At 47.5% G+C, this 24,449-nt stretch overlaps 2 long non-coding RNA genes and 1 pseudogene across 2 annotated transcripts; all 3 read right to left on the bottom strand.

Annotated features, from left to right (window-relative positions):
- Positions 1 to 463: 463 nt before the first annotated feature.
- On the bottom strand, positions 464 to 1,233 carry LOC118924594 (deoxycytidine kinase-like; annotated as a pseudogene).
- Positions 1,234 to 8,378: 7,145 nt separating this feature from the next.
- Positions 8,379 to 15,933, bottom strand: LOC130684932 (uncharacterized). Its single transcript, XR_008999311.1, has 2 exons — positions 15,634 to 15,933; positions 8,379 to 9,086 (listed from the first exon to the last, which is right to left on the bottom strand). It is a non-coding gene; the product is annotated as an uncharacterized LOC130684932 (long non-coding RNA).
- A 119-nt stretch (positions 15,934 to 16,052) lies between these two features.
- LOC130684931 (uncharacterized) lies at positions 16,053 to 23,539 on the bottom strand. The gene is made up of 2 exons (XR_008999310.1): positions 23,308 to 23,539; positions 16,053 to 16,760 (listed from the first exon to the last, which is right to left on the bottom strand). It is a non-coding gene; the product is annotated as an uncharacterized LOC130684931 (long non-coding RNA).
- Positions 23,540 to 24,449: the final 910 nt, after the last annotated feature.

The raw sequence follows: 24,449 nt of genomic DNA, 5'->3' as shown, positions 1-24,449 counted from the left end.
ATCTCCCATATAAATTAAGGTGAAAGGGGAGGCACATGATCAAAAGTATTTAAAATGAAACTTAATAATCTTTTTTCTAGGGATTCCTTAAGTTACACTTTTCAACTTTTAATAAGTGCACTAATTTATATAGTATACATTCCATTTGCTGTGTAATACGAAAATTTTTAGTTACTAAACTGGTCACCGGTGAGATGAGAAGAGTTAAGAGCAGACAGGAGGCTGGGTGCCTTATGATGTAGTTTAGCCACTGAGAGGTAATTAAACTTGTTTTTTTAAAACAAAAAGAAACAGCTCATAAACTTCCCTATAATAGGATTCATCAGAAAAAAATTGTTTTCCTTGAGACAAAAATAGTTAAAACCTTGGGTTTTCTAGGGAGACTTTATAAAGAGGTATCTACAAAGATAACACAAAGCTGAAGTACCTTGAATCACTTGGCTACCTGTAGTTTTCAGCAAAATCAGCAAGTGCTCAAAAATTCTTTGACCTTTTCAATCACTCTCATATTTGTCTTTAAAGGCTTCATTAACATCCAGTATAAAGATAGGCACTTCTTGTAGATAATGAAAATTGATTTTCAGTGTCCTATGCAGGAGCCAGCTTTCATGCTTATATTGAAGCTTCTCTAAATATTCAAGAGCAATGCCTTATCCTTCATTTCTTCCCCCTAATATATTCTATTCAAGCATTTCTCTGGAGTGGCTCAAAGATAAAAAATTCCATCAAGTTCAAGGATTTGGCCAAACTGGTTATTCATCCAGCCATGCCAGTCTTGATAAATTGTCCACTCTGTTTCATTCATGCAGTCAGATTCATATAAATTAGATGCAAAAATGTACCTGTCACTATATATAGATCGTTCAAAAAATAGTACAGGTTTCTCTGCATCTTTGAGTTTGCCATTGAGAGAGGCAAGCTGTTCTCCTATTCGACTGAGGCAGGCATAGGACTGGAAGGTAAAAGACCATTGTTCAGGTTTTTCCTACATCTGAAGAACATTCCTTCCACTTTTCTGAGACGTTGTCAGTTACTAAATTCAACATTGCACCATATGGCAACAGGTTCAGGAACCACTTCCCAATCCTCACAGACTTGTTTAAGGATATTCACAAATGTTGACTTCCCTGCAGCAATAGTCCCTTCCACGGAAATTTTCTTGATGCGGGTCTCCTCAGAGCTGGTGGAGGGAGATGGGCAGCTTCTCTTGGGTGGAGTGGCCATTCCTCGTCTTGTGGCGGCCCTGAGAGCATCTTCAGGGAGGGCAGGGAGGTGGCTACCGGTGCGCGCGCTTGGGCTAGCGCGCCCGCCGACCGTGGCTTGACCTGCAGGCTGGACTCCCCGGCTAGTCCTCTGCTCTCGAGCTGGTCCGTCTCCGCATTTGATTTTGGCGAGCGGTTGCACCGGCCGGCAGGGGAGGGGCTCTTCCCGCCTCCTGAAATATTGTAGGGTATACAATTTTTAGGTCTGTAAGGCTAAAATAAACTATGAAAGTGCCTCAAAAACTGGATTGGTAACTGAGAAATTCATATACTAAATAACCCGTTTTCTTGATGATCATATTAGCTAGATATCTGTCAAGTCTCTGTTTTACTTTGACTCTTTAGGCACATATTTAATGTATTTCTTCTCAGAAGCAAGGCCATTAGGAATGGTCAATTATGTACCATACAGATTAATGCAAATCAAAATTGCAGGATGGGTGTAACACTTCACCGATTTAATTTAAGTGCACCTGTGGAAATAAAGCATTTCAATAGATTTCAGCTGTTTTACCTATAAATACTCTGGATATTTAACAAAATAGAGTGGAGGGGAAAAGGCCCACTGTAAGGATAATGGAAGTTCCATGGCCAGGATTCTCACCTGACCCTGGTCTGCTTGCCCACTGTGCATGTGCAATGTTTGCAGGCACGTGCTAGCACTTGTGTGGGCAATGAGTTATTAACTCTGTAAAGAGCTCTAGTCAGTGCTCTAGGGTTGTGTGGATAAAATTAGAGTTCCTGTGGCCAGGATTCTCACCTGGCCCTGGTTGACTAGCTCACTGCACACCTGTGGGCAATACATGGCTGTTGACTTTATATGGAGAGCTCCGCCTAGTGCTCTGGGTGCAACATGGTGGCAGGGCTGCAAGGCTGCAGGAGAGCAGAGCAGAGGCTGGAGTGGTGGCAGTGCCAAGGACAGAGGCCCAGAGGACAGCTGTGTGGGACAACTGTGCAGGCAGAGAGGCCCAGAGGACAACTGTGCAGAGGGGCCCAGAGGCAGAGACCAGCTTGCTGCATGCAGACTTGCTCTGAGTGAATGGGATTCTAGTGACTGACCTGCCACCTGGAAATAAAGTTGGGTATAACCCTTTCACCCCAAGAACATTTTGCTGTCAATGTCTTTGGTCACATTGAATCCATAGCAAACTTGCTCAGGGCTGAAACCCATTAGCAAGACAGGCTGTGAGGAGGTGGACAGGCCTGGAGGCAGAGACCAGCTTGCTGCATGCAGATGCCCCCTGAGCTGGACAGGATTCTAGTGTTTGACCTGCCACCATGAGATTAAAGCAGGGTATAAACCCTTTTACCCCCAGTTCTGTTATTATTTTTTGGTCTCACTGAATCCAAAGTGAACTTGGGGCTGAAACTCTCAGGCAAGCAGACACCCACTATGAATGTTAGATAAAAGTGTTGCCTCTGATGTATCCGTGATCATATTGGGCCCATTAGTATATGCAAACAAAACTTTCAGGGGAATTAGAAGGCCACTGAAATGATAAAGGGGCCCCACTGCATTCCCTTGATCTTTCCAGATCTATTAGTAATAACTGAAAGTGAAAAAAACTCACTGTTAATTAAGATCAGATGTAATAATCAAGGCAGGAGAAAAGAAAAGGTTTTGAGGATTAACTAAAAAGACTGTACTAAGTGGCCATGCCAGATGCTATAGATGAAGCACAGAGCTAACTAAATCAACAACTCTCTTTTTTAAAATACTTTTTCTTTTCTGAGCCCTTTTGGTAATTGTGGGGAAGATGGGGTTCCTATGGCCAGGATCCTCACTGAACTTAAATCACCTGATGATGTAACTGGCCTGTTGCTGCACTGCCACTTCCACACCTTTAGGCAATAAGCTATTACTGCACTATATAGAGTGCTCAGACGGGGCTCTGGGCAGAGGTAGAGATGCTAGTGCTCGACCTACTGCCAGGAGAAGAAGCTGAGTAATAAACCCTTTCACCCCAAAGAACGTTTTGCTGTCAATTTCTTTGGTCACATTGAATCCATAGCGAACTTGCCTGGGGCTGAAACCCATTGGCAAGACAATTGGCGAAAGTCGGCAGGGTTCATTGTTGACCAAGGAAAAACAGGCTGCCTTTATGGGAGGAGTGCTTCAGCTGGCTGCCCCTGTGAATGGAGAAACAGTGTATTGTCCCTGCTTTGCCAATGTATCTGGACCAATTTATCTGCTTCATCATTTCCTCGGGATTCCAGTGGCAAATGACCTGTCACATGGTATACTGTAACTATTTTGCTCTGACACAGGCCCATAAGTCTTGCCACAATTCTTGCCCCCAAAGGGGTAGGTGACCAACCAGCCAATTGGCATGGTACCAGGTTGGTAGCCACAGGGTCAAGCCCAATAGATAGCCCAGCTGTCAGTGCAGACAACTATAGGGGAGGGCTCCTGGCTGATCACAAGCCACACAGCCCACAACTCTGCCCATTGGATGCTCTTTCCCTCACCATCTTCCATCCATATTGTCTCAGTCTTAGGATGGAAAGGTATGGCCCTCCATTTTGGAGGCTGCCCTTGGCTGGAGCCATCTTTGGGTGTACCACGCATCTTTTGGTATAGGGATTCTGCCCTCCCGATAGGGACTCTCTGCTACTAATGGTTCAAAAGCAAGTTCTTCCTGCTTTTCACTAGTATATGTCACCGGCCTCAACAAGCATTGGAGTTCTTCACTCAAGGGGCTACTAGAGAGGGCACTGTGCTGCTGTAGGTAAGCACCCCACTTGGCTAGTGTGGGTGTTTGTGCCACACCACTCCTTGGCTTTTGGGTCCAGTCTCGTACCCACCCCAAGATGGGATAGGTGGTTATTACCTTTATCGGGGTCATTCCAGTGATGGGTTCTGTAGCCAGCAAGGCATGACACATGGCAGCCAGTTGTTTTTCTATCAAAGTGTATCATACCTCTGCCCCTTTCCGAGTTGTGACCAGAATCCAGCAGGTTGGCCAGTTCGTTCAAGCCGCTGCTAGAGACCCCAGCCATAACCTTCTTCAGTCATATGAACATCCAGCTCACAGGGCCTTGATGGGTCTATCATAAGCAAGGCCTGCATGGCCTTGACTACCTGTTTTGCTGTAGTAAAGGCAAATGCACATGTCTCATCTTAGTCCCACCTGATGCCCTTTCATACCAACCGGTATAAGGGCTTTAGAATTTGTGCCAAGTGTGGGATAAACACTCTCCAGTAGCCTAGAAGACCCAGAAACTCTGGTAGCAATGCTACAGTTGTAGGGGTAGGAAAGGCCTGGACTCTATCTTTAACTGCTTCTGGTATAACTTTGGTCTTACCCGACCAGACGACCCCCAAGAATTTGACAGACAAACCAGGTCCCTGAATCTTGGTACTGTTCACAGCCCATCCTTTCTCCTGTAGATGTTGCAGCAGTCTAGGTGCTGCACCTTCTAGATCTAAAAGAGAATTGGATGTGAGAATGACATCATCAATATAATGGTACAGCCGCACCATTGGCGGTTTCTGCCATGTAGCCAAGTCCAGGCCTACAAGTCCATGACAGATGGTGGGGCTGTGGAGGTATCCCTGTGGGAGGATAGTGAAAGTCCACTGCTGTCCTTCCTATGTGAAGGCAAACTGTTCCTGACTTTCCTGCTCAATGTCAGTGGAAAAGAAGGCATTAGCAAGATCTACCACATAATGATATGTTCCTAGTTCACGGCTGAGGGTATCCATCAAGCCTGCAATAGAGGGGACAGCAGCATGCATACATGGGGGTATGACTTTATTCAGTTCTCTGTAATCCACAGTCAAATGCCAGGAGCCATCTGGCTTTTTTACTGGCCACACTGGGGAATTGAAAGGACTATGCGTGGGCTTTATAATGCCCACCTTTCCCAGCTCCTGGAGAGTTTCTCCAATCTATTTATGCCCTCAGGCAGTTTGTAACATTTGGTATTAGTCACCCCCATCCCCACCCCAGGCACAGGAAAAGCTATGGGCTGGTGCCTAGCATGTCCCCTCAGAACTGCCTTCACCACACTTACTCTCAGTCTGAACTCATCTGCAGTGGTCTGCCACCATAGACCATGCAGGATATGATTCCCCAAAATATACTCAGGGATAGGAAATATATACATAGTATACTCTTTTAGGGGTAGATGCCCTATTCCCAAAGGGATTTGGGCTTTTTTCACTGTGATATCCTTATCCCCATATCCATCTATGATAGTGGGGGTACTGGGGAACCACTCACAGTTACCATGAATCAGTGAACATTCAGCCCCTGTGTCCACCAGAGCCAGGACATGTTGTATGTTCACTGGTGGGCAATGGATAGCTATTTCAACATGTGGTCTCCAGTACCTCAGGGCAGACACCTTGACCTTCCCCTCAGTCAAACCGTGTTTCCCAATCACCTTCCTGTGTGGGCTCAAGTGAGGTTGCTTCGCTCCCTAGCAGGAAGTCTTGCAAACACACAGGCCGAACTCGTGGCTCTGTATCTGACCTGTACCTCTTTGTTCTTAATGGCTGGAACTGCTGCTCTGGTTTCAGCTGTTACCATAGCTCTAGTAACATCCTATTTGACTTCCCATTTAATTTCTTTCCATCTGCTCCTGCCTGTATTAAATCAACCCACATCTGGGTCCTTGTAACCTTCATGGGGCCCTGTAAATTCTTCTTGTGAGTAACAGGTCTTATTTCTTTCCAGATATTCATTGTTTCAGCCTCTTCTAAGTCTGCTACTGCACATGTCACCTCGCTTATGGGAGCCCTAAGTGAGGGGAAAGAATGGCCTCTAGGGACCCAAAGAGGGATGTAGGAGGCATTTGAAGTACAATATTTCTCATCAGAGTAGTGAAAGTCTCTTCATCTAGGCCATAATTCACTGGACTATAGTTGGCATTTCTTATGCCTAGCTCTCATAACACCTGTTGGAGCTCAGCATGCATCTGCCATGTAACAGGAGAGGATGGGAGATCACCTGGATTGGGCCACACAGCATGAAGTGCAGCCATAAGCTAATCGAGGAGGGAGTGACTCCCTGGGGTCTGATGTGCATTTTGTAATTGCTGCCTCAAGGCAGGCTGACTGTCAGGGAAGACAGCTTACCCATCCTGATCCCAACAGAACAATTCCATCCACCCCTAAGTCCCACAGATGCAGGATCCAAGCTGATATTGACTCCGAGGGCTTCTGCCTAAACTGGGAGCCCAAATCCACCAGCTCAGCCTGAGTATGGGGGCAGACTATAGAGTGCTCCATGACGTGGTGTGAGGGCTGCTCCTACTTGGGGAACTTTCAGCTGCTGGGTCTTAATTTTCTTTACAACCACTGGGTGTGCTTTCAATACAGGAGAGGCCAGTGCCACCAACACCACCCCTTCATTCCCCAGCTCCTTGATTTCTGTGGCTGATGACATATTTCTCTCCCCTCCCCCGAGTGCCTCCTCTGCTACAACCTTTACCTTTTCTACTGTGCCTTGCAGGAGTGCTACCTCAGTGCTCAGAAGCTCTCTTACCTTCACCTCAATGCTTTGCAGCTGATGTTCTCATGCCACCTCCACCTGTGCTTCCCTCAGGAGTTCGTCTTTTTCCCTGATGGCCTCTTCATCCTTCAGAACACCTAGCAGCACTGCCCTCTCATTCTGTAAAGAATTGTTTACCTCTCCAATGGCACCTTGCTGCCGGCATTCTCATGCTGCCTCCTCTTACATCAATGCCATTTCCCTCCTTAGAGAATCAACAGAAGTTTGCAGCTTGTGTTCTTGTGCCCCCATTTCTTGATTCTCTTCTGTAGACCTGTATAATACTTTGAGAAGCAGCCAACCCATAGTCCCCTCTGCCTCACGGGCACTCTGTTTCTCAAAGGATCTGCTTACTATACCAAGGGCCAACCTTACTGCCTCAGGTGTCACCTCCACTTGCCTCCAGTCCTGGGGTGGGGCCCAGTTCTCTAGGAGGCAAGCCACCTGTGGATAAAATGTGAATTCCTGTGGCCAGGATTCTCACCTGGCCCTGGTTGACTAGCTCACTGTACACCTGTGGGCATAACATGGCTGTTGACTCTATAAAAAGAGCTCCATCCAGTACTCTGGGTGTGACATGGTGGCAGGGCTAGAAGGCTGCAGGAGAGCAGAGCTGAGGCTGGAGTGGTGGCAGCACTGAGGACAGAGGCCCAGAGGATGGCTGTGCAGGACGACTGTGCAGAGAGGCCCAGAGGACAACTGTGTGGACAGTGGGACCCAGACCCAGAGACCAGCTTGCTACCTACAGACTCCCTCTGAGTGAACGGGATTTTAGTGACTGACCTGCCACCTGGAAATAAAGTTGGGTAGAACCCTTTCACCCCAAGAACGTTTTGCTGTCATTTTCTTTGGTCACACTGAATCCATAGTGAACTTGCCCAGGGATGAAACCCATTGGCAAGACAATTGGTGTAGTCGGCAGGATTCACTGTTGAACAAGGAAAAGATAGGCTGCCCTATGGGAGGGGTGCTTCAGCAGGCTGCCCCTGTGAATGGGGAGACAGTGGATTGTCCCCCAATGGGTATGTAGTCTGAGGTAGTTTACCTCCCAGAGGACTGGGCCCCACCCCAGGACTGGAGGCAAATGGAGGTGACACCTGAGGCAGTAGGGGTGGCCCTTGGTATAGTAAGCAGATCCTTTGAGAAACAGAGTGCCAGTGAGGCAGCAGGGACTGTGGGTTGGCTGCTTCTCAAAGTATTAAAAAGGTCTACAGAGGAGACCCAAGAAATGGCAGCTCGACAATGCGAGCCGCAAACCTCTGTGGATTCCCTGAGGAAGGAGATGTCATTGATGTGGGAGAATGTCGCGCGCCCCGTCCTTGCCGGCAAGAACAGCACGCAACAACAGCAGGATTCTTCTGCAGAAAGCTTTAATCTTCAGCTCTTTGTGAAACAAATGTGTCGGGCAGGACCCAGACTGAACGAAGGGGCCAGCTTATATAGCTCTCATGCTCTGTGCTGATTGGTGCTGCTATACGTGCTTCATTAGCATGGCAATTTTTAGTAGATCTGATTGGTTCTTATGCTAAGGAGTGATTAGCATGTGGTTTTGTGATGTAGGGTATTTTGCAACTGGGAAGTATGGGACTTTCAAGTTGCCCCACGTTGAGTGCCACCCTCTGGGTGCGGCTGCCAACATCTCCCCCTTTTTTGTTTAATAGAAACTCAGGACGGAACTTGTCAGCTGAGGCGGAGATAGAGGCCTGACCTCCAGCAAACATTTCTTGATGCCCCCTTTTTGGAGAGGGGTCTCTGGGCATCTACCCCTATGCAGTCAGGCGTGTCTCTCAGAGGGGTCCAAAACCTCTTGCAGTGCTTTGCCTCGCATCCTCTAGCAGACGTTGGGACCGCCTGGTACAAAGGGTCTTGGACCTTTTCTTTGACCCTCTTGCACCGCGAGTTTCTTAGGGAAAGCTGCAGGTAAGCGATAAGGTACCCGGGCCTGGTGCAATGCCACAAGGGCTCAGGGTGCAAGGGCTACCTCAAGCTAAAGCTGAGCTTCTTTATTGAGCATGTTGAGCCATACTTGGGGAGAGGCGCCAATATCTACCGCCATTAAGGCTTGAGCAAGGATTACTTTATCTTGCTTATGTTGGGCACGGAGCCTGCATAACAACCAGAGTAGGAGCATGAGGCCTCCAAGCATGAATACACCCATTCCTGCCATGCCCGCCCACTCTTTGACGTGGGAGAGAGCTCTGTGGAACCAGGAAGACAGTCCTTCTGCTATGGAGATATCTAGCCGGGTGGAGTTGATGTGGGTTATTTCTCGCCGCAGCTCTTCTAACACTCCATCAAAGTCTTGGGACCAGTTTCCTGAAAGATACTGGGACAGGTTTTGTGACAGATTAGCTGCTCACGTAAAGTTTTCATATTGTATGCTAGTAATGCAGAGAGCGCGAAATTTTCGCTCACACCCCAGTTGGGCTAACTGCCAGAGCACGTCTAGTTGCTCTTCTACCAGATCTACTCGCTGATTGAGGACCATTATTCCTCCTTTCAGCTCGCCATCAAGCGTGGACTGGCGGTCAAGGGCAGAGGATACCGATTCCGCAAGGTTATTGAGTTCTGTAGCTGATTTGATAGAGGTGTCTAAAGCTATGCCAGCTGCGGTGGCTGCAACTGCGGTTATGGAGATTAGAAGCACTATAGCGGCTGTAGCACCGAAGTCGCGTTTCTCTCGAAACAGTGTCATGGTATTAGGTGCGTCTACTGGGACGGGGACCCAACGAGGAATACGGGCTATTAAGGCATTGGTAAAGTTAAGCGCATCCCAGCACTGAGACAAGAAACAGGTGTCATTGGAGCAAGAGTCAAAACTGTTATTGGATAAGATAAATAGAAATGGGGGATACACGCATACTGGAGTAGGTGGATATTGGCCAGAGGCTGGTGCAACTCTTTGACATGAAATATTATAAGTAGTCTTATTCACCTGGTATACAGTTTTGCCATCTAAGGTTGGGCTTGTAGATTCATAGGTACAGGAACTATTAGACATCCCAATCCCTCCCCCTTGTAGGACAATAAAGGGAGAAAGGTCTGAACACGAGCCATTAACTCCACACAGCAGCCATTTATGGAAGGGGTTCCTGCTTACATCTTGTTGGAACTCTCCTCCTTCTGCCACCCTTCTATAAACACTGCCGGAAATTTCCTCCATATCTGGGGACAAGGAAAATTTGTGTCCCTCATCTGCCCAGGTTGTTGCATGTGACTGGCAATCAGTCCAGGGCCATTGCTCTCCCTCATAATCTCCCACACAATGGGGAGCATATTTGGGTTGACGGGGACGGTAAGGGAGGAATATGTTGCTATAATTAATCTGCTTAATAGGAGATTTCACAAATGTACCATTGATCCAAAGGACCATTTGGCTTACTGCTGCATTAGTGTAGGTCTTATTCTCACGAAAGGACTGACTAAATTCACCCGATTTTCTATCACGGCTAAACCACCCGTACATATGCTGTTTAAGGGACAGGCAATTTGAGTGGTTACGAGTGGTGAAGCACAAAGATCCATCGGTTTCAAAGGTTCGGTTTTCTCCTAAAGAAGCTGCTAGAGAATCTAATGGTAAATAAGGCAGGTTCATGCTAGAGTTAGTAGTAAAAAAGCGTGGAAAAACTGCTGCATTATGGCGAACAGGCATGGGCTTAGGGAAGACTGACAATATTCCCCATCTCAGTACTCCCTGAATCGGGGTTCCCAGCGACGAGAGCAGGATCAGTAGGCACAGAGAGGTCATCTCCTTTGTCCAGGACCTTCCTTGTCAGGCACTCTGGGATCCAGAAGGGGTTTTCTTCACCCTGGGGGAAAACACATACAGCTCCCCTGGATCTTATTATAATTGGATCCGGGCCTTTCCATTGGTTAGATAATACATCCTTCCATTTCACTAGTTCCTGTGGGTCTTTTGGCCACTGATTGTGGCGGTCTGCTGCTGTATGGCCTTGAGCATCCAGGTTCAAAAAATTTAGAGTGAAAAGTGCTAGGGCTATAGCTGTTTTGGGTGTGGGGGGTATGTCTTCAATTCCCCCTTTTTGTTTAATTAGATAGGATTTGAGAGTGCGGTTCACGCGCTCCACAATCCCTTGACCCTGTGGGTTGTAAGGAAGACCAGTGATATGTTTAATTCCCATGTGATGACAAAATTGAGCAAATTTGGCAGAAGTATAGGCGGGACCATTGTCTGTTTTGAGGATTTGGGGTAACCCCCATGCGCTCCAAGCCTCAAGACAGTGGTGAATGACATGGGAAACTTTCTCTCCAGACAATGGGGAGGCAAAGATGACTCCCGAACAAGTATCCACAGATACATGTACATATTTCAGCTTCCCAAAGGAAGAAATATGTGTTACATCCATTTGCCAAACCTGTAAAGGCTTAATACCTCTAGGATTGATCCCAACATGAGGTGTGGGAAGAAAACTGCAGCAGTGTTGGCAGCTAAGAACAATGTTCCTAGCTTCGGCTCTGGTTATGCTAAACCGCTTGCGCAGTGTTTCAGCAGTGACATGAAATTGTGAGTGGAAGTTTGAAGCTGTGGCGACAGGGTCTAGCAGAGGGAAAGCTATACTTCTAGTTGCAAGGTCTGCTAAGTGGTTGCTTTGGGTCATAGGCCCGGGAAGGCCTGAATGTGCTCTAATGTGGGTCATATATAAAGGAAAGCGTCTAAGGAGTAATTGTGATTGTATTTGTTTGAACAGGGTAGCTACCGAACTTGATGCTTTGATCAGTCCAGCTACTTCTAGGGAATTAACTGCATTAACAACAAAACTAGAGTCTGACACAATATTTAAAGGTCCATGAAAGGTTTGTAGTACTTCCAAAACTATATGGCATTCTACTATCTGTGGAGTATTGGGTGTATAGTTTTTTGTCACAACTTCGCCATTATGGACATAGGCACCTGTACCTGTCTTGGATCCATCTGTGTAGACTGTTTCTCCATGTGGCAACGGGGTTTGGCTAGTGATCCGAGGGAACACTAGGGGATGAGTTTTGGCAAAATTGAGGAGGGGATGTTTTGGGAAATGGTTATCAAAGGTTCCTGAGAAGCTATAAGCAAGTATGGCCCAATCATCATTCATAGCGCATAATGTTTGTATCTGCTCCATATTGTAAGGGGTTATGATTGTTGCTGGAGCTTTCCCAAAATGTGTTAATGAGTTTTTTACTCCCCTCAGAGCGAGATTGGCTATGGCAGCTGGGTAATATTCTATAGTTCTAACTTGAGAGGCTTGGGGGTGGACCCAGATCAATGGGCCTTGTTGCCACAGGAAAGCAGTTGGCAGTCCCGGAGTAGGAAGGATGCATAACTCAAAAGGTTCATTTAATTGTATCCTATTCAATTGTGCTGTCATAAGGGCTTGCTCTACTTTGTGGATAGCTTGTACTGCCTCAGGCGTAAGAGAGTGCGGAGATGTTAGCTGTGAGTCCCCCTCTAGGATTTTAAACAGTGGTTTCAAGTCAGTGGTAGGTATCTTTAAAAATGGCCGCAACCAATTAATGTCTCCTAGGAGTCTTTGGAAATCATTCAAGGTTCGCAGCTGATCATGTCTTATCTCAAGCTTTTGGGGGTAAATAACATCTGTGGAAATAGTGGTTCCTAGGAATTTGCTAATACTAGACTTTTGGACTTTCTCACTGGCTATATTCAGTCCCCAAGTTTCTAGGGATTTAGTGAGCTTTACATAGGCCTCTTCTACCTCTGCTGATTATGGGGAGCAGAGAAGGATATCATCCATATAGTGAATAATTTTTAGTTTGGGGTAGTTCTCGCGGATTGGTGCTAGCGCTTGCTGAACATACATATGGTGGGGCTATTTGCCATCCCTTGCGGGAGGACTTTCCACTGAAATCTGGCGTCGGGTTGTTCATGGTTAATAGCTGGCAGGGTAAAAGCAAACCTTTCCCTATCTTTGGTATTTAGGAGTATAGAGAAAAAACAATCTTTGATGTCTATTATGATTACTTTCCATTCTCTGGGTAGAGCAGAGAGGAGTGGCAGTCCTCGCTGGACAGGTCCAAACAGCCTCATTTGAGCATTTACTGCTCTCAAATCATGAAGCAATCTCCATGATCCTGACTTTTTTCTGATTATAAATATGGGCGTATTCCATGGAGATACAGAGGGTTCTAAATGTCCTAATTGGAGCTGTTCTTGTACTAAGTGGTGAGCTGCTTCCAATTTCTCAGAGGATAGGGGCCACTGAGGAACCCATATGGCCTCCTCTGTAAGCCAGGGTATGGGCATGGCGTCTTCAATGGCCCCTAGGAAAAACCCAGGCCATGACGGTCATTTTTTACTTTGGGAAGGATAGGCTCTGTGTGGCCCTGTTGGTGTTTCCCTAGACCTTTACCAGGGATATATCCCATATCCATCATCATGCCTTGGGCAGGGGTGGAGTATTCATTAATGAGTTTAAGGTCTAGGCCTTGCATAACATCTCTCCCCCACAAATTGACTGGCAGTGGGAGCACATAAGGGGTAACTGTACCTTCTTGCCCTTCAGGCGCTTGCCATCTCAATGGTCTGGCACTAATGGTAGGACTAGACTCATATCCTAAACCTTGTAAAGAGTGTGAGGACTGTGTTACAGGCCATTTGGAGGGCCACCAGGTTGCAGAGATAATACTTTTATCTGCTCCAGTGTCTAGGATTCCTTCAAAACTCTTTTCTTCTATTTTGAGGGTCAATTTTGGTCTGTCTGATAAGTCTAATGCTATGAAAGCGGAATTGTAGTTGGAGGAGCCGAAGCCCTTTCCTCCTCTCTCCGCTGCGATGGAAGGGTAATTGGCGTGGAGACTAGGTAACACTAAAAGCTGGGCTATGCGGTCTCCTGGGGATATGGGGTAGATACCTCTGGGGGCTGAACACATAATTTTCACTTGTCCCTCATAGTCTTGGTCAATAACTCCGGGGTGGACTACAAGGCCTTTTAAGGCGGCAGAAGAGCGCCCCAAGAGTAATCCAACTGTGTTTGGTGGTAAAGGGCCTTTAAAGTCTGAGGGGATAGGTTGGACTCCCATTTGTGGAGTTAACACTATTCTGGTGGTGGCACGGATGTCCAATCCCGCAGAACCTGGAGTGGCTCTCCTTGGGGGGCTTTGTTGCTCCCGAATGACACTTGTGTGCTGGTTGCCCCATATATTTGCGGGCCCTGACGGCGGGGGCCCCTCTGGGCGTTTTTTGGCAGCTCTAAGGGTTTCCCTTCTATGTCTTTAACAGATCGGCATTCATTGGCCCAATGTCTGCCTTTTTTGCACTTAGGGCATAATCCAGGGGTCTTTTGGGTTGTGTGCTCTAAAGTTGGGCTTCTACATTCTCTCTTTATATGTCCTAATTTCCCACATTGAAAACATTTAATATTTTTATTGGTAATTCTGGCTTGTTTGTGGCTTTGTTATATAGCCGCGGCTAGGCCCGCATTGGTGAGTGGTCCCCCTATTTCTCTGCAGGCTTTTAGCCAAGCATGCATCCCCTTCTGTTTCCAGGGTGTTACGCTTGCCTGCATTCTTTGGTACACTGTTCGAATACTAATTGCTCCACCAGGGGCATAGCTTGCTCTTGGTCCCCAAATACTCTACCCGCGGCCTCCATCATGCTGAAATGCTGAAATCTGAAAATGGCTCGCTCGGCCCTTGGATAATCTTTGTCAAATTGCCTGACACTTCCCCTTTGTTAGTGAGGGCTTTCCATGCCTTAGCAGCGCACGCGTTTATTTGTGCGTACACCTGTGCGGGGAAGGCGGTCTGGTTGGCCACCCACTGTCCCTGGCCTGTCAACATATCATACGACCACGCGGGTTGCCCTTTGGCAGCATTTGCACGTGCCTGGGTCATGCTGATATCATGCCACAACGCTTTCCACTCTATATATTGTCCCATGCTAGTAAGGCATGCTTTAGTCACATACTGCCAATCTGTAGGTGTCATAGCTGTCTCTGTCAACCTTTCAATCTGTGCTAAGGTGTAGTTAGCACTGACCCCGTAAGCCCAAACGGATTCTGCTAAATCTTTAACTTGTTTATGGCTCAGGGGCTGGTGGGAGCGTACCCCGTTGTCCTCAAACACAGGGAACATTTGCTTAATTGCTTGTATGGTATCTGGGTGACAGAAAGTATGTGTACCGCTCACATAAGGTGGCGGAGCAGTGGGCGACGGAGAGCACCCTGCTTTCATTCTCTCTTTGGCCCGCTTTTCAGCCTTGCTGGTTCCCTTACTTCCGCACTTCGCGGTTCTAGTCTCCTCCTCCTCTTCCGAGGACATTAGTTCATCTTCTGATTCCCTATTGGAAAGTTGGAGTTCCCTCAACTCTTTCCAGGGGTATTTGCTATTTTCTCTGAGGCGGTCGTCACCTGCTTCTCGGAGCTCTTTCGCTTTTGCCCTGGACGGGCTCTCTCCTTCACTCTGGGGCTTTTTAACTTTCGTTCTAGCGGCCCTTTTTCGGCCGCGAGCTAGCTCTGTCTCCCGTTCCGTTTCTGACATACTTTCTTGGATGTCTGACAAGGCTCTCTGACCTGCCTTTATCACCTTTTCACACTTTTCATCCTGCAGGCAAGCTCTAATCAGTTTCCATAGTGGTCTAGTGCCTCCTCTCAAGTGTCCCTCTTCTTCTTCTCTATCAAGATCTTTCCCTAACTTGTCCCAACTCGGGATGGAGAGGGACCCTGAACAGATAAACCAGGGGGCAACACGGTCTACTTCTTTTACAAATGATCCTAAAACTTTGGCGGAGACCTTCAAATTTCGCTCTTTGAGAACTGCCTGTAATGCCGAGACTAACAATGGTGCGTTTCCCATGGTGCCTCTTTATTTACAGAGAACCATCAGCCACCACCCTTAAAAGCGCATCTCTCGGAACTTACCTCTCCGGGCTTTCTTCTGTCCTGCAGTTCTGAATCCTCTCCAGATGTCTGAAGGGTCCTCCCTGTGCCGGTGATGTTCTGGTTCCCGGGTTTCGGCACCACTTGTCGCACGCCCCGTCCTCGCCGGCAAGAACAGCACGCAACAACAGCAGGATTCTTCTGCAGAAAGCTTTAATCTTCAGCTCTTTGTGAAACAAATGTGTCGGGCAGGACCCAGACTGAACGAAGGGGCCAGCTTATATAGCTCTCATGCTCTGTGCTGATTGGTGCTGCTATACGTGCTTCATTAGCATGGCAATTTTTAGTAGATCTGATTGGTTCTTATGCTAAGGAGTGATTAGCATGTGGTTTTGTGATGTAGGGTATTTTGCAACTGGGAAGTATGGGACTTTCAAGTTGCCCCACGTTGAGTGCCACCCTCTGGGTGCGGCTGCCAACATCTCCCCCTTTTTTGTTTAATAGAAACTCAGGACGGAACTTGTCAGCTGAGGCGGAGATAGAGGCCTGACCTCCAGCAAACATTTCTTGATGCCCCCTTTTTGGAGAGGGGTCTCTGGGCATCTACCCCTATGCAGTCAGGCGTGTCTCTCAGAGGGGTCCAAAACCTCTTGCAGTGCTTTGCCTCGCATCCTCTAGCAGACGTTGGGACCGCCTGGTACAAAGGGTCTTGGACCTTTTCTTTGACCCTCTTGCACCGCGAGTTTCTTAGGGAAAGCTGCAGGTAAGCGATAAGGTACCCGGGCCTGGTGCAATGCCACAAGGGCTCAGGGTGCAAGGGCTACCTCAAGCTAAAGCTGAGCTTCTTTATTGAGCATGTTGAGCCATACTTGGGGAGAGGCGCCAATATCTACCGCCATTAAGGCTTGAGCAAGGATTACTTTATCTTGCTTATGTTGGGCACGGAGCCTGCATAACAACCAGAGTAGGAGCATGAGGCCTCCAAGCATGAATACACCCATTCCTGCCATGCCCGCCCACTCTTTGACGTGGGAGAGAGCTCTGTGGAACCAGGAAGACAGTCCTTCTGCTATGGAGATATCTAGCCGGGTGGAGTTGATGTGGGTTATTTCTCGCCGCAGCTCTTCTAACACTCCATCAAAGTCTTGGGACCAGTTTCCTGAAAGATACTGGGACAGGTTTTGTGACAGATTAGCTGCTCACGTAAAGTTTTCATATTGTATGCTAGTAATGCAGAGAGCGCGAAATTTTCGCTCACACCCCAGTTGGGCTAACTGCCAGAGCACGTCTAGTTGCTCTTCTACCAGATCTACTCGCTGATTGAGGACCATTATTCCTCCTTTCAGCTCGCCATCAAGCGTGGACTGGCGGTCAAGGGCAGAGGATACCGATTCCGCAAGGTTATTGAGTTCTGTAGCTGATTTGATAGAGGTGTCTAAAGCTATGCCAGCTGCGGTGGCTGCAACTGCGGTTATGGAGATTAGAAGCACTATAGCGGCTGTAGCACCGAAGTCGCGTTTCTCTCGAAACAGTGTCATGGTATTAGGTGCGTCTACTGGGACGGGGACCCAACGAGGAATACGGGCTATTAAGGCATTGGTAAAGTTAAGCGCATCCCAGCACTGAGACAAGAAACAGGTGTCATTGGAGCAAGAGTCAAAACTGTTATTGGATAAGATAAATAGAAATGGGGGATACACGCATACTGGAGTAGGTGGATATTGGCCAGAGGCTGGTGCAACTCTTTGACATGAAATATTATAAGTAGTCTTATTCACCTGGTATACAGTTTTGCCATCTAAGGTTGGGCTTGTAGATTCATAGGTACAGGAACTATTAGACATCCCAATCCCTCCCCCTTGTAGGACAATAAAGGGAGAAAGGTCTGAACACGAGCCATTAACTCCACACAGCAGCCATTTATGGAAGGGGTTCCTGCTTACATCTTGTTGGAACTCTCCTCCTTCTGCCACCCTTCTATAAACACTGCCGGAAATTTCCTCCATATCTGGGGACAAGGAAAATTTGTGTCCCTCATCTGCCCAGGTTGTTGCATGTGACTGGCAATCAGTCCAGGGCCATTGCTCTCCCTCATAATCTCCCACACAATGGGGAGCATATTTGGGTTGACGGGGACGGTAAGGGAGGAATATGTTGCTATAATTAATCTGCTTAATAGGAGATTTCACAAATGTACCATTGATCCAAAGGACCATTTGGCTTACTGCTGCATTAGTGTAGGTCTTATTCTCACGAAAGGACTGACTAAATTCACCCGATTTTCTATCACGGCTAAACCACCCGTACATATGCTGTTTAAGGGACAGGCAATTTGAGTGGTTACGAGTGGTGAAGCACAAAGATCCATCGGTTTCAAAGGTTCGGTTTTCTCCTAAAGAAGCTGCTAGAGAATCTAATGGTAAATAAGGCAGGTTCATGCTAGAGTTAGTAGTAAAAAAGCGTGGAAAAACTGCTGCATTATGGCGAACAGGCATGGGCTTAGGGAAGACTGACAATATTCCCCATCTCAGTACTCCCTGAATCGGGGTTCCCAGCGACGAGAGCAGGATCAGTAGGCACAGAGAGGTCATCTCCTTTGTCCAGGACCTTCCTTGTCAGGCACTCTGGGATCCAGAAGGGGTTTTCTTCACCCTGGGGGAAAACACATACAGCTCCCCTGGATCTTATTATAATTGGATCCGGGCCTTTCCATTGGTTAGATAATACATCCTTCCATTTCACTAGTTCCTGTGGGTCTTTTGGCCACTGATTGTGGCGGTCTGCTGCTGTATGGCCTTGAGCATCCAGGTTCAAAAAATTTAGAGTGAAAAGTGCTAGGGCTATAGCTGTTTTGGGTGTGGGGGGTATGTCTTCAATTCCCCCTTTTTGTTTAATTAGATAGGATTTGAGAGTGCGGTTCACGCGCTCCACAATCCCTTGACCCTGTGGGTTGTAAGGAAGACCAGTGATATGTTTAATTCCCATGTGATGACAAAATTGAGCAAATTTGGCAGAAGTATAGGCGGGACCATTGTCTGTTTTGAGGATTTGGGGTAACCCCCATGCGCTCCAAGCCTCAAGACAGTGGTGAATGACATGGGAAACTTTCTCTCCAGACAATGGGGAGGCAAAGATGACTCCCGAACAAGTATCCACAGATACATGTACATATTTCAGCTTCCCAAAGGAAGAAATATGTGTTACATCCATTTGCCAAACCTGTAAAGGCTTAATACCTCTAGGATTGATCCCAACATGAGGTGTGGGAAGAAAACTGCAGCAGTGTTGGCAGCTAAGAACAATGTTCCTAGCTTCGGCTCTGGTTATGCTAAACCGCTTGCGCAGTGTTTCAGCAGTGACATGAAATTGTGAGTGGAAGTTTGAAGCTGTGGCGACAGGGTCTAGCAGAGGGAAAGCTATACTTCTAGTTGCAAGGTCTGCTAAGTGGTTGCTTTGGGTCATAGGCCCGGGAAGGCCTGAATGTGCTCTAATGTGGGTCATATATAAAGGAAAGCGTCTAAGGAGTAATTGTGATTGTATTTGTTTGAACAGGGTAGCTACCGAACTTGATGCTTTGATCAGTCCAGCTACTTCTAGGGAATTAACTGCATTAACAACAAAACTAGAGTCTGACACAATATTTAAAGGTCCATGAAAGGTTTGTAGTACTTCCAAAACTATATGGCATTCTACTATCTGTGGAGTATTGGGTGTATAGTTTTTTGTCACAACTTCGCCATTATGGACATAGGCACCTGTACCTGTCTTGGATCCATCTGTGTAGACTGTTTCTCCATGTGGCAACGGGGTTTGGCTAGTGATCCGAGGGAACACTAGGGGATGAGTTTTGGCAAAATTGAGGAGGGGATGTTTTGGGAAATGGTTATCAAAGGTTCCTGAGAAGCTATAAGCAAGTATGGCCCAATCATCATTCATAGCGCATAATGTTTGTATCTGCTCCATATTGTAAGGGGTTATGATTGTTGCTGGAGCTTTCCCAAAATGTGTTAATGAGTTTTTTACTCCCCTCAGAGCGAGATTGGCTATGGCAGCTGGGTAATATTCTATAGTTCTAACTTGAGAGGCTTGGGGGTGGACCCAGATCAATGGGCCTTGTTGCCACAGGAAAGCAGTTGGCAGTCCCGGAGTAGGAAGGATGCATAACTCAAAAGGTTCATTTAATTGTATCCTATTCAATTGTGCTGTCATAAGGGCTTGCTCTACTTTGTGGATAGCTTGTACTGCCTCAGGCGTAAGAGAGCGCGGAGATGTTAGCTGTGAGTCCCCCTCTAGGATTTTAAACAGTGGTTTCAAGTCAGTGGTAGGTATCTTTAAAAATGGCCGCAACCAATTAATGTCTCCTAGGAGTCTTTGGAAATCATTCAAGGTTCGCAGCTGATCATGTCTTATCTCAAGCTTTTGGGGGTAAATAACATCTGTGGAAATAGTGGTTCCTAGGAATTTGCTAATACTAGACTTTTGGACTTTCTCACTGGCTATATTCAGTCCCCAAGTTTCTAGGGATTTAGTGAGCTTTACATAGGCCTCTTCTACCTCTGCTGATTATGGGGAGCAGAGAAGGATATCATCCATATAGTGAATAATTTTTAGTTTGGGGTAGTTCTCGCGGATTGGTGCTAGCGCTTGCTGAACATACATATGGTGGGGCTATTTGCCATCCCTTGCGGGAGGACTTTCCACTGAAATCTGGCGTCGGGTTGTTCATGGTTAATAGCTGGCAGGGTAAAAGCAAACCTTTCCCTATCTTTGGTATTTAGGAGTATAGAGAAAAAACAATCTTTGATGTCTATTATGATTACTTTCCATTCTCTGGGTAGAGCAGAGAGGAGTGGCAGTCCTCGCTGGACAGGTCCAAACAGCCTCATTTGAGCATTTACTGCTCTCAAATCATGAAGCAATCTCCATGATCCTGACTTTTTTCTGATTATAAATATGGGCGTATTCCATGGAGATACAGAGGGTTCTAAATGTCCTAATTGGAGCTGTTCTTGTACTAAGTGGTGAGCTGCTTCCAATTTCTCAGAGGATAGGGGCCACTGAGGAACCCATATGGCCTCCTCTGTAAGCCAGGGTATGGGCATGGCGTCTTCAATGGCCCCTAGGAAAAACCCAGGCCATGACGGTCATTTTTTACTTTGGGAAGGATAGGCTCTGTGTGGCCCTGTTGGTGTTTCCCTAGACCTTTACCAGGGATATATCCCATATCCATCATCATGCCTTGGGCAGGGGTGGAGTATTCATTAATGAGTTTAAGGTCTAGGCCTTGCATAACATCTCTCCCCCACAAATTGACTGGCAGTGGGAGCACATAAGGGGTAACTGTACCTTCTTGCCCTTCAGGCGCTTGCCATCTCAATGGTCTGGCACTAATGGTAGGACTAGACTCATATCCTAAACCTTGTAAAGAGTGTGAGGACTGTGTTACAGGCCATTTGGAGGGCCACCAGGTTGCAGAGATAATACTTTTATCTGCTCCAGTGTCTAGGATTCCTTCAAAACTCTTTTCTTCTATTTTGAGGGTCAATTTTGGTCTGTCTGATAAGTCTAATGCTATGAAAGCGGAATTGTAGTTGGAGGAGCCGAAGCCCTTTCCTCCTCTCTCCGCTGCGATGGAAGGGTAATTGGCGTGGAGACTAGGTAACACTAAAAGCTGGGCTATGCGGTCTCCTGGGGATATGGGGTAGATACCTCTGGGGGCTGAACACATAATTTTCACTTGTCCCTCATAGTCTTGGTCAATAACTCCGGGGTGGACTACAAGGCCTTTTAAGGCGGCAGAAGAGCGCCCCAAGAGTAATCCAACTGTGTTTGGTGGTAAAGGGCCTTTAAAGTCTGAGGGGATAGGTTGGACTCCCATTTGTGGAGTTAACACTATTCTGGTGGTGGCACGGATGTCCAATCCCGCAGAACCTGGAGTGGCTCTCCTTGGGGGGCTTTGTTGCTCCCGAATGACACTTGTGTGCTGGTTGCCCCATATATTTGCGGGCCCTGACGGCGGGGGCCCCTCTGGGCGTTTTTTGGCAGCTCTAAGGGTTTCCCTTCTATGTCTTTAACAGATCGGCATTCATTGGCCCAATGTCTGCCTTTTTTGCACTTAGGGCATAATCCAGGGGTCTTTTGGGTTGTGTGCTCTAAAGTTGGGCTTCTACATTCTCTCTTTATATGTCCTAATTTCCCACATTGAAAACATTTAATATTTTTATTGGTAATTCTGGCTTGTTTGTGGCTTTGTTATATAGCCGCGGCTAGGCCCGCATTGGTGAGTGGTCCCCCTATTTCTCTGCAGGCTTTTAGCCAAGCATGCATCCCCTTCTGTTTCCAGGGTGTTACGCTTGCCTGCATTCTTTGGTACACTGTTCGAATACTAATTGCTCCACCAGGGGCATAGCTTGCTCTTGGTCCCCAAATACTCTACCCGCGGCCTCCATCATGCTGAAATGCTGAAATCTGAAAATGGCTCGCTCGGCCCTTGGATAATCTTTGTCAAATTGCCTGACACTTCCCCTTTGTTAGTGAGGGCTTTCCATGCCTTAGCAGCGCACGCGTTTATTTGTGCGTACACCTGTGCGGGGAAGGCGGTCTGGTTGGCCACCCACTGTCCCTGGCCTGTCAACATATCATACGACCACGCGGGTTGCCCTTTGGCAGCATTTGCACGTGCCTGGGTCATGCTGATATCATGCCACAACGCTTTCCACTCTATATATTGTCCCATGCTAGTAAGGCATGCTTTAGTCACATACTGCCAATCTGTAGGTGTCATAGCTGTCTCTGTCAACCTTTCAATCTGTGCTAAGGTGTAGTTAGCACTGACCCCGTAAGCCCAAACGGATTCTGCTAAATCTTTAACTTGTTTATGGCTCAGGGGCTGGTGGGAGCGTACCCCGTTGTCCTCAAACACAGGGAACATTTGCTTAATTGCTTGTATGGTATCTGGGTGACAGAAAGTATGTGTACCGCTCACATAAGGTGGCGGAGCAGTGGGCGACGGAGAGCACCCTGCTTTCATTCTCTCTTTGGCCCGCTTTTCAGCCTTGCTGGTTCCCTTACTTCCGCACTTCGCGGTTCTAGTCTCCTCCTCCTCTTCCGAGGACATTAGTTCATCTTCTGATTCCCTATTGGAAAGTTGGAGTTCCCTCAACTCTTTCCAGGGGTATTTGCTATTTTCTCTGAGGCGGTCGTCACCTGCTTCTCGGAGCTCTTTCGCTTTTGCCCTGGACGGGCTCTCTCCTTCACTCTGGGGCTTTTTAACTTTCGTTCTAGCGGCCCTTTTTCGGCCGCGAGCTAGCTCTGTCTCCCGTTCCGTTTCTGACATACTTTCTTGGATGTCTGACAAGGCTCTCTGACCTGCCTTTATCACCTTTTCACACTTTTCATCCTGCAGGCAAGCTCTAATCAGTTTCCATAGTGGTCTAGTGCCTCCTCTCAAGTGTCCCTCTTCTTCTTCTCTATCAAGATCTTTCCCTAACTTGTCCCAACTCGGGATGGAGAGGGACCCTGAACAGATAAACCAGGGGGCAACACGGTCTACTTCTTTTACAAATGATCCTAAAACTTTGGCGGAGACCTTCAAATTTCGCTCTTTGAGAACTGCCTGTAATGCCGAGACTAACAATGGTGCGTTTCCCATGGTGCCTCTTTATTTACAGAGAACCATCAGCCACCACCCTTAAAAGCGCATCTCTCGGAACTTACCTCTCCGGGCTTTCTTCTGTCCTGCAGTTCTGAATCCTCTCCAGATGTCTGAAGGGTCCTCCCTGTGCCGGTGATGTTCTGGTTCCCGGGTTTCGGCACCACTTGTCGCACGCCCCGTCCTCGCCGGCAAGAACAGCACGCAACAACAGCAGGATTCTTCTGCAGAAAGCTTTAATCTTCAGCTCTTTGTGAAACAAATGTGTCGGGCAGGACCCAGACTGAACGAAGGGGCCAGCTTATATAGCTCTCATGCTCTGTGCTGATTGGTGCTGCTATACGTGCTTCATTAGCATGGCAATTTTTAGTAGATCTGATTGGTTCTTATGCTAAGGAGTGATTAGCATGTGGTTTTGTGATGTAGGGTATTTTGCAACTGGGAAGTATGGGACTTTCAAGTTGCCCCACGTTGAGCGCCACCCTCTGGGTGCGGCTGCCAACAGGAGAAGGCAGCACAAGAGTGCCGGCAGCAAGGTGCCATTGGAGATGAGATGGCAGTGCTGCCAGGTGTTCTGAAGGAGGAAGAAGCCATCAAGGAAATAGACGAACTCCTGAAGGAAGCACAGGTGGAGGTGGCAGGTGAACATCAGCTGCGAAGCATTGAGCTGAAGGTAAGAGACCTTCTGAAGACTGAGCTGGCCTTGTTGCGAGGCACTGTAGCAGAGGAGGCACTTGGGGCTGTGGAGAGAAAGGTGCCATCAGCCCCAGAAATGGAAGAGCTGGGGAAGGATGAAGGGGTGGTGCCAGAGGCACTGGTGCCTCCTATGTTGAAAGCATGCCCAGTGGTTGTAAAGAAAATAAAGACTCAGCAGCTGTAATTTCCCCAAGGAGAGGAGCAGCCCCCTCCCCAGGTCGTGGAACACTCTATGGTCCGCCCCTATACTGAGGCTGAGCCAGTGGCTGTGGGACTTAGGAGTGGATGGAATTGTTCTGTTGGGATCAGAGATTGGAAAGTTGCCTTCCCTCACAGTGCAGCCTGCCTTGAGGCAGCAATTACAAAATGCGAGGTGACATCTATAGTAGCTGAAGCAATGAGAACCCGGAAAGAAAGAAGACCTGTTACTCACAGGAGGAATTTGAGGGGCCTCATGAGGGTTACGAGGACCCAGATGTGGGTTGATTTGATACCTGCAGGAGTAGATGGA

Source organism: Manis pentadactyla, chromosome 9 (assembly GCF_030020395.1).
Source record: "Manis pentadactyla isolate mManPen7 chromosome 9, mManPen7.hap1, whole genome shotgun sequence".
Classification (NCBI taxonomy): Eukaryota; Metazoa; Chordata; class Mammalia; order Pholidota; family Manidae; genus Manis; species Manis pentadactyla.
This window is presented reverse-complemented; position numbering and strand designations above follow the sequence as displayed.